This window comes from Lissotriton helveticus, chromosome 8, assembly GCF_964261635.1.
Source record: "Lissotriton helveticus chromosome 8, aLisHel1.1, whole genome shotgun sequence".
In the NCBI taxonomy this organism is placed as follows: Eukaryota; Metazoa; Chordata; class Amphibia; order Caudata; family Salamandridae; genus Lissotriton; species Lissotriton helveticus.
In genome coordinates this window covers 829,665,191-829,674,486 of record NC_136069.1, presented here as the reverse complement: position 1 = coordinate 829,674,486, position 9,296 = coordinate 829,665,191, and the positions used below count along the sequence as shown (strand labels likewise).

Sequence of the window (9,296 nt, the reverse complement as noted above, 5' to 3'; positions counted from 1 at the left end):
GCCTTGGGTCCCCTCTGTCACCTCGCGTGCACAGATTGCAAGAAAGGGGGGTATTTTCCCTCCGGATTACTAGGGACAGGGTACGCCCGGACACCCCTCCAGGGCTGGTGGTTCTCTGCCATGGGGACCAGATAGGCTATGCCTGGGCAACACCTCCCTAGGCAACCCGGGGCTTCCTTCCTCCAGGCCAACTGCATGTCAAATTGCCCAGGACGGGCTCCATGGCTCTTGGGCAGTCGTCCCCCGGGCGTCCGGGGCTCCATCCAGGCCGACGGCATGGCAGAGTGCCCGGGACGGGCTCCATGTGTCCCGGGCATTCCTCCCCCGGGCTCTTGGGCAGTCGTCCCCCGGGCGTCCGGGGCTCCATCCAGGCTGACGGCATGGCAGAGTGCCCGGGTCGGGCTCCATGGTTTTCAGGGGGGTCCTCCCCTGGGTGTCGGGGTGCTCCAGGCTGACGGCATGTCAGAGTGCCCGGGACGGGCTCCATGCGTCCCGGGCATTTGCCCGGGGCTCCATCCAGCCCGACGGCATGGAAAAGTGCCCAGGACGGGCTCCATGCGTCCCCGGCATTCATCCCCCGGGTGCCCGGGGCTCCATCCAGCCCGACGGCATGGAAAAGTGGCCAGGACGGGCTCCATGCGTCCCCGGCATTCGTCCCCCGGGCGCCCGGGGCTCCATCCAGCCCGACGGCATGGAAAAGTGCCCGGGACGGGCTCCATACGTCCCGGGCAGTCCTCACCCGGGCGTCCAGGGCCCCCATCTCCAGGAGGACAACAGCATGGCAAAGTACCCGGCACGGGCTCCATGGGTCCCGGGCAGTCCTCCCCCGGGCGTCCGGGGCTTCCATCTCCAGGCCAACGGCAGGTCAAAGTGCCCAGGACGGGCTCCACGGGTCCCTGGCAGTCCTCCCCCCGGGCGTCCGGGGCTCCCTTTCCCAGGCCAACGGCATGTCAAAGTGCCCAGGATGGGCTCCACGGGCCCCGGGCGTCCGGGGCTCCCTTCCCCGGGCCAACGGCATGCCAGAGTGCCCAGGACGGGCTCCACGAGTCCCGGGCGTCCGGGGCTCCCTTCCCCGGGACAACGGCTGGTCAGAGTGCCCATGACGGGCTCCACGGGTCCCGGGTATCTGGGACTCCCTTCCCCGGGCCAACGGCATGCCGGAGTTCCCAGTTCGGGCTCCACGGGTCCCGGGCGTCCGGGGCTCCCTTTCCCGGGCCAACGGCTTGTCAGAGTGCCCAGGACAGGCTCCACGGTTCCCGGGCATCCGGGGTTCCCTTCCCCGGGTCAGCGGCATGTCAGAGTGCCCAGGACGAGTTCCACGGGTCCCGGGCAGTCCTCCCCCGGGCGTCCGGGGCTCCCTTCCCCAGGCCGACGGCAGGTCAGAGTGCCCAGGACGGGCTCCACGGGTCCCGGGCAGTCCTCCCCCCGGGCGTCCGGGGCTCCCTTCCCCGGGCCGACGGCAGGTCAGAGTGCCCAGGACGGGCTCCACGGGTCCCGGGCAATCCTCCCCCCGGGCGTCCGGCACTCCCTTCTCCAGGCCGATGGCAGGTCAGAGTCACCAGGACGGGCTCCACGGGTCCCGGGCAGTCCTCTCCCGGGCGTACGTGGTTGTCCGACAGATTCGGGCGGATGTGCTTTTACGAACCGGATCGGAATGGGCCCAAATAATAATTTTAATAATCCACATTTGTAAAGCGCACAATCACCCGTAAGGGTCTCTAGGCGCTAGGGGCCTTAGGGGAGATTAAGCAAGCTATTGCCCAGAGTCACATGGTGCTGGGCTAATCTGCCGCCGGTGCCGGGGATCGAACCGTGATCCCCAGATTCCGGAGTCAGCCGCCCTAGCCGCGGCGCCAGCTATTGCCCAGAGTCACATGGTGCTGGGCTAATCTGCCGCCGGTGCCGGGGTTCGAACCGTGATCCCCAGATTCCGGAGTCAGCTGCCCTAGCCGCGGCACCAGCTATTGCCCAGAGTCACATGGTGCTGGTCTAATCTGCCGCCGGTGCCGGGGATCGAACCGTGATCTCCAGATTCCGGAGTCAGCTGCCCTAGCCGCGGCGCCAGCTATTGCCCAGAGTCACATGGTGCTGGGCTAATCTGCCGCTGGTGCCGGGGATAGTACCGTGATCCCCAGATTCCGGAGTCAGCCGCCCTAGCCGCGGCGCCAGCTATTGCCCAGAGTCACATGGTGCTGGGTTAATCTGCCGCCGGTGCCGGGGATCGAACCGTGATCCCCAGATGGGGATATCCCAAAAATCTGGCATGGATACGGCCCGCCAGGACAGGTTTGGACACCCCTGCCCTAGACCAACGAGCCGTCGAAAGGCCCTCACCTCTGAAAAGGTAATACCAGCTCTAAGCCCGCAATGAAGATCATGCTGGGGTCTTTTTCATGCTTGGTCTGTGAATACACATAAATTCAGTGTCAACTTACCCTTTCTCAAACGATAGCACTATCATTTGTAAGTGTCCCCTTTTATTTTGTCTCAGCATTGGACACGTCTTACAGGAAGTCAGCAGTTATTTATATATTTCTGCATTGGCTAGAGCCTAAAGAGAAAGAATAAAAAGCTGTTCATAACAACAAAAGAAACACATTTTGCCTTTTCTCTCAAATACTTATTCCCTTTGTGCAAATCGGAATGCCAAGGTGAATAGCTGGGCCACAGATTCTGGCTAATTATCTATCTCTTGAATGCAAGAAGCAATAAAAACTGCCTAATGCAGGACTAAAGCATTCCTTGCATAGCCTCTAACATCATAACATAACTGAGCTGCTGGTAGCAAGCTTAGCAATACCTTCCCAAAATGAGAAGTACATGTGCTTATCCGCTCAATCAGCGCTCGATCAGGCTCGATATAGAAAAGGTGGAAAGGGTCCAAATGGCCGTCCCTTCCTTTTTAGGGTGGATCCTGCTGACTATCATAGGATTCCTTGTAAGAGTGGCTAGGGTCAGAGGAAACACTTTCAACCCTTCTTAGTGTTCTCTCCAGAAGCAGGCATTTTCTGTGCCTTTAATTTCAGGCTTTACCCAGCAGTCTCTGTTCTGCCTATGTAAATTAACAATAGCAGTGCTTATTCCTCACTTGCTCTAATGTCCTTCCTGTCCACAAAGCTCTGCCTAAGTATGCTTTTTTTCCTTTTCAGGGAAATTCTAAATGGTTTCTCTGTCCAGTCTGTGGCAGTAGTATGCTGATTATGATGCCATGTTTTGTTGAATCACCAAGATACAAGTACAGAGGAATATATGAGTCTGAAGGACATGGAACTCTTAGCTAACACATCACAATATGTGATGCTTGCCAACCAAGCACTACATTCTGGTGCGCTGATGATCAGAACATTCTGCTCCTAAAGGAAAGAAAAGACCGCTTGATTGAAAAGAAAGTCTCTGTTTATATTAACGCTCTCTCTCTATCTATCTATCTATCTATCTATCTATCTATCTATCTATCTATCTATCTATCTATCTATCTATCTATCTATCTATCTATCTATCTATCTATCTATCTATCTATCTATCTATCTATCTATCTATCTATCTATCTATCTATCTATCTATCTATCTATCTATCTATCTATCTTTATATATGGATACATGCATACACATACACATAGATATGCCATGCATTTCTTTGGATTTGATTCAACCTCTTGCCATTTATTTGAGAATCCCTACTTTTCAAATGACTGCAAATTAAGTCATCTCTGGCACTTTTTGGCTGATGCAAGGTAACCAAAACACAAGACAACTTTTAATAAAAATCATTGGTTTCTTTGTTAACGTGCACTGTCAAAGATGGGACTTTCACACGTCAGGTAAATATGATAACCAATACACAACAGAAGCAGATGCAGATTGCTTATCAATGTCGTGATAGAACAGTTGTGATTTGAGTAGAAAAAGCGCCCCTGAATTGATACTTATTATATACAGCCTGTAAGATAGTCAAAATTCATGCTAGGAGAGGAGATGCAAATATAAATGTATTAGAAAAATACTTAAAGAGGAGTGATATGCTTTTATTCATGCAAGGCTAGAAACAATCCCCATACTGTCGAAAGCATTCATACACCACCAAATGGAAATAAACAATTCTGACATTAAACGTAAAGGTGATGATGCATTTGTATCATCACCTTGAGAAGGATCATCTAGGAATTGAGCCCAGGCCTCAGCACTTAAAAACCAGAAAACACTCCACTAACATAAGAGGCCTGTTGGTGCCAACATTTCTCAAAGTTAATGCTTGTTCTGGTTGAGCATTGAACCGAATGCAGGGCTCTTTTGAAAGTGAGGTCTGTGAATCAACAGATACATCCAAATGCCAATTATGTTATTGTTTTTAAGAGAATTCACTTTCTTGGAACGAGACTGCATGAACCCATCTTCATGGCCTGGACAATTTCATGCAAAACGGCAACTCTCAACATTGCAGCCAAGACAATATAACCGGTGTTTCTGCCCACCGGGGACCTTTCGCGTGTGAGGCGAACGTGATAACCACTACACTACAGAAACAGATACCTACAGTTGATTCTTCTGGGGTGAAACTGCTCAAAACAGGCTATTCCAAGGGCATCTGGTTTTAGATTTCTTTCATGCAACCTGCCCGACAGCCCTATCTGAATGCTTGTATATGCCTAGCAAGTTCAGCATTTTAGCAAAATGCTTAAAGAGAAATGTTTCCTATTTGCTCAGGCAGGGCAAGGTTAAAAGCATGAGACTCTAGCATATATTCATCCACTACTGCAAAGAGAAAATTGATATTGGCTTTGAAATGCATACTTCAAAACTACTTTAAAAGAGCACCAATGAAAGGGCTCGTCCGGGATTTGAACCCGGGACCTCTCGCACCCAAAGCGAGAATCATAACCCTAGACCAACGAGCCGTCGAAAGGCCCTCACCTCTGAAAAGGTAATACCAGCTCTAAGCCCGCAATGAAGATCATGCTGGGGTCTTTTTCATGCTTGGTCTGTGAATACACATGAAATCCAGTGTCAACTTACCCTTTCTCAAACGATAGCACTATCATTTGTAAGTGTCCCCTTTTATTTTGTCTCAGCATTGGACACGTCTTACAGGAAGTCAGCAGTTATTTATATATTTCTGCATTGGCTAGAGCCTAAAGAGAAAGAATAAAAAGCTGTTCATAACAACACAAGAAACACATTTTGCCTTTTCTCTCAAATACTTATTCCCTTTGTGCAAATCGGAATGCCAAGGTGAATAGCTGGGCCACAGATTCTGGCTAATTATCTATCTCTTGAATGCAAGAAGCAATAAAAACTGACTAATGCAGGACTAAAGCATTCCTTGCATAGCCTCTAACATCATAACATAACTGAGCTGCTGGTAGCAAGCTAAGCAATACCTTCCCAAAATGAGAAGTACATGTGCTTATCCTCTCAATCAGCGCTCGATCAGGCGAGATATAGAAAAGGTGGAAAGGGTCCAAATGGCCGTCCCTTCCTTTTTAGGGTGGGTCCTGCTTACTATCATAGAATTCCGTGTAAGAGGGGCCAGGGTCAGAGAAAAAACTTAAAACCCTTCTTAGTGTTCTCTCCAGAAGCAGGCATTTTCTGTGCCTTTAATTTCAGGCTTTATCCAGCAGTCTCTGTTCTGCCTATGTAAATTATCAAAAGCAGTGCTTATTCCGCACTTGCTCTAATGTCCTTCCTGTCCACAAAGCTCTGCCTAAGTATGCTTTTTTTCTTTTTCAGGAAAATTCTAAATGGTTTCTCTGTCCAGTCTGTGGCAGTAGAATGCTGATTATGATGCCATGTTTTGTTGAATCACCAAGATACAAGTACAGAGGAATATATGAGTCTGAAGGACATGGAACTCTTAGCTAACACATCACAATATGTGATGCTTGACAACCAAGCACTACATTCTGGTGCGCTGATGATCAGAACATTCTACTCCTAAAGGAAAGAAAAGACCGCTTGATTGAAAAGAAAGTCTCTGTTTATATTAACGCTCTCTCTCTCCCTATATCTATCTATCTATCTATCTATCTATCTATCTATCTATCTATCTATCTATCTATCTATCTATCTATCTATCTATCTATCTATCTATCTATCTATCTATCTATCTATCTGTCTGTCTGTCTGTCTGTCTGTCTGTCTGTCTGTCTGTCTGTCTGTCTGTCTGTCTGTCTGTCCGTCTATCCATCGATCCATCCATCCATCCATGCATCCATCCATCCATCCACCCATCCATCCATCCATCCATCCACCCATCCATCCATCCATCCATCCATCCATCCATCCATTTATCTATCTATCTATCTATCTATCTATCTATCTATCTATCTATCTATCTATCTATCTATCTATCTATCTATCTATCTATCTATCTATCTATCTATCTATCTATCTATCTATCTATCTATCTATCTATCTCTATATCTATCTATCTATCTATCTATCTATCTATCTATCTATCTATCTATCTATCTATCTATCTTTATATATGGATACATGCATACACATAGATATGCCATGCATTTCTTTGGATTTGATTCAACCTCTTGCCATTTATTTGAGAATCCCTACTTTTCAAATGACTGCAAATTAAGTCATCTCTGGCACTTTTTGGCTGATGCAAGGTAACCAAAACACAAGACAACTTTTAATAAAAATCATTGGTTTCTTTGTTAACGTGCACTGTCGAACATGGGACTTTCACACGTCAGGTAAATATGATAACCAATACACAACAGAAGCAGATGCAGATTGCTTATCAATGTCGTGATAGAACAGTTGTGATTTGAGTAGAAAAAGCGCCCCTGAATTGATACTTATTATATACAGCCTGTAAGATAGTCAAAATTCATGCTAGGAGAGGAGATGCAAATATAAATGTATTAGAAAAATACTTAAAGAGGAGTGATATGCTTTTATTCATGCAAGGCTAGAAAAAATCCCCATACTGTCGAAAGCATTTATACACCACCAAATGGAAATAAACAATTCTGACATTAAACGTAAAGGTGATGATGCATTTGTATCATCACCTTGAGAAGGATCATCTAGGAATTCAGCCCAGGCCTCAGCACTTAAAAACCAGAAACACTCCACTAACATAAGAGGCCTGTTGGTGCCAACATTTCTCAAAGTTAATGCTTGTTCTGGTTGAGCATTGAGCCGAATGCAGGGCTCTTTTGAAAGTGAGGTCTGTTAATCAACATATACATCCACATGCCAATTATGTTATTGTTTTTAAGAGAATTCACTTTCTTGGAACGAGACTGCATGAACCCATCTTCAGGGCCTGGACAATTTCATGCAAAACGGCAACTCTCAACATTGCAGCCAAGACAATATAACAAGTGTTTCTGCCTGGTTTAGAACCGGGGACTTTTCGCGTGTGAGGCGAACGTGATAACCACTACACTACAGAAACAGATACCTACAGTTGATTCTTCTGTGATGAAACTGCTCAAAACAGGCTACTCCAAGGGCATCTGGTTTTAGATTTCTTTCATGCAACCTGCCCGACAGCCCTATCTGAATGCTTGTATATGCCTTGCAAGTACAGCATTTTTGGAAAATGCTTAAAGAGAAATGTTTCCTATTTGCTCAGGCAGGGCAAGGTTAAAAGCATGAGACTCTAGCAAATATTCATCCACTACTGCAAACAGAAAATTGATATTGGCTTTGAAATGCATACTTCAAAAGAGCACCAATGAAAGGGCTCGTCCAGGATTTGAAGCCGGGACCTCTCGCACCCAAAGCGAGAATCATACCCCCAGACCAACGAGCCGTCGAAAGGCCCTCACCTCTGAAAAGGTAATACCAGCTTGATGAAGCGAGGTAGAAAATAAAATTTTGTTTCAACTCGTGAAGTCACACTTCCATAATATAAATTAATAATATTAATGATTTGTGATATGTTATGCTAACTCAACTTAGATTAAACTTTACACATGGGGATATTAACATGTGTGCTCATAAACGTGCATTATTGTTTTGTTTGTGCAAAAATAATAAATTAATTCTGTCGTTTTCATTTTTGTCATTACTAACTGCAGCTGATTTAAAAGTGGCATGTGCTTATTTTGCTTTCCTTGTCTATGTGATGTTATTTCTACTATTATAGGTGCATATAAGATTTCATGGATTCTTGAAGACTGGTAGATATAAAATGCTGCTTTATTTGTTTGCTTCTTGCTAGGTAACACTAGACTAATAGGGTGGGTTAATCAATTAGTAAACGAAGGGTGGAAACAGAATAAAATAATATTTCTTTCATTAATACTTTTCTTGTGTTTGTTTTATAGTAGAAAAATAAGTTGCCTGCTTTTGGGCCTAGTTTGCTCGAGTTTACTAAAAAGATTAATTCAATTTCTGCCTGAAGCACGATGTCCACCCTAAAGTTTTCCATGAAAGTTACATTCACTTAACAATGAAGAAGCGCTGTCATTATTTTTGTCGGACGTGGCCAAGGTCAGAATCCGTCAGAAAGAACATTTGATAACTTGGCATCCGAGGAAGTGAAATGAAACCAGTGAGAACTCTTGTTCAAATTTGTTGCAAACTAAGGAAGCTTTGGAACTCGTACAATAAAGACAATGGTCTCAAAGAATATGACAGAATGGAAGTTTTGAAATATGGGGTGACATGTCACTTGTCACTTTCGGACCAATGGGACATCGACTTTTGCAGAAAATTTTCCTTTACTTAGATTAGCTAGCGTAGAAAGGTATAAAAAACCCATGCTCTAGGGATAGTGCGGCTGCTGCTTTTCAACTTTCAGATGAGGGTGTCATGCTGACGGACTTTGCTTGGAGCACGTAAGAACTCATAAAGACTTTACTTTATTTCCATTTATTTTAACTTAGCTAGGGACTTAGGATTTTAGAAATGCTAAACTTTAAATTTCTTGCTTGAAACTGTAATTTCTATAATGTATTCAAACATGCTTACTATGATTCTAATAAAATTACATTTATAAAATTATATTCTCAACAATCTAAAATTAGTTAATAAAATCTTACTTTTGGAATCAAGCTGGTCTTGGTTATTCGGAAGTGTGGGTTACTATTAGCTAGATGCCATCGCCATGGTGGTCATTTAAATAGTTAGGATTTGTTCAAATGACTTTATCTTTTACCGCGGTTGTATATAAATTGTAAATAAGTTGTATACAAGTGTAATTTGGCCACCTGATTCAGTAGGTCAAAATATGTCATATTTGATTAATGGGTCCATGAGTTAGAGTAGTGTTTAATGAAATAGGTTATAGAGTTAGGTAGCGTTGCTTATGACATATTTCCTATAGG

At 45.4% G+C, this 9,296-nt stretch overlaps 2 non-coding genes across 2 annotated transcripts; both read right to left on the bottom strand.

The window, feature by feature from the left end:
• Positions 1-4,823: 4,823 nt before the first annotated feature.
• On the bottom strand, positions 4,824-4,895 carry TRNAP-UGG (transfer RNA proline (anticodon UGG)). The gene has a single exon. It is a non-coding gene; the product is annotated as a tRNA-Pro (tRNA).
• Positions 4,896-7,344: 2,449 nt separating this feature from the next.
• TRNAV-CAC (transfer RNA valine (anticodon CAC)) lies at positions 7,345-7,417 on the bottom strand. Its single transcript has one exon. It is a non-coding gene; the product is annotated as a tRNA-Val (tRNA).
• Positions 7,418-9,296: the final 1,879 nt, after the last annotated feature.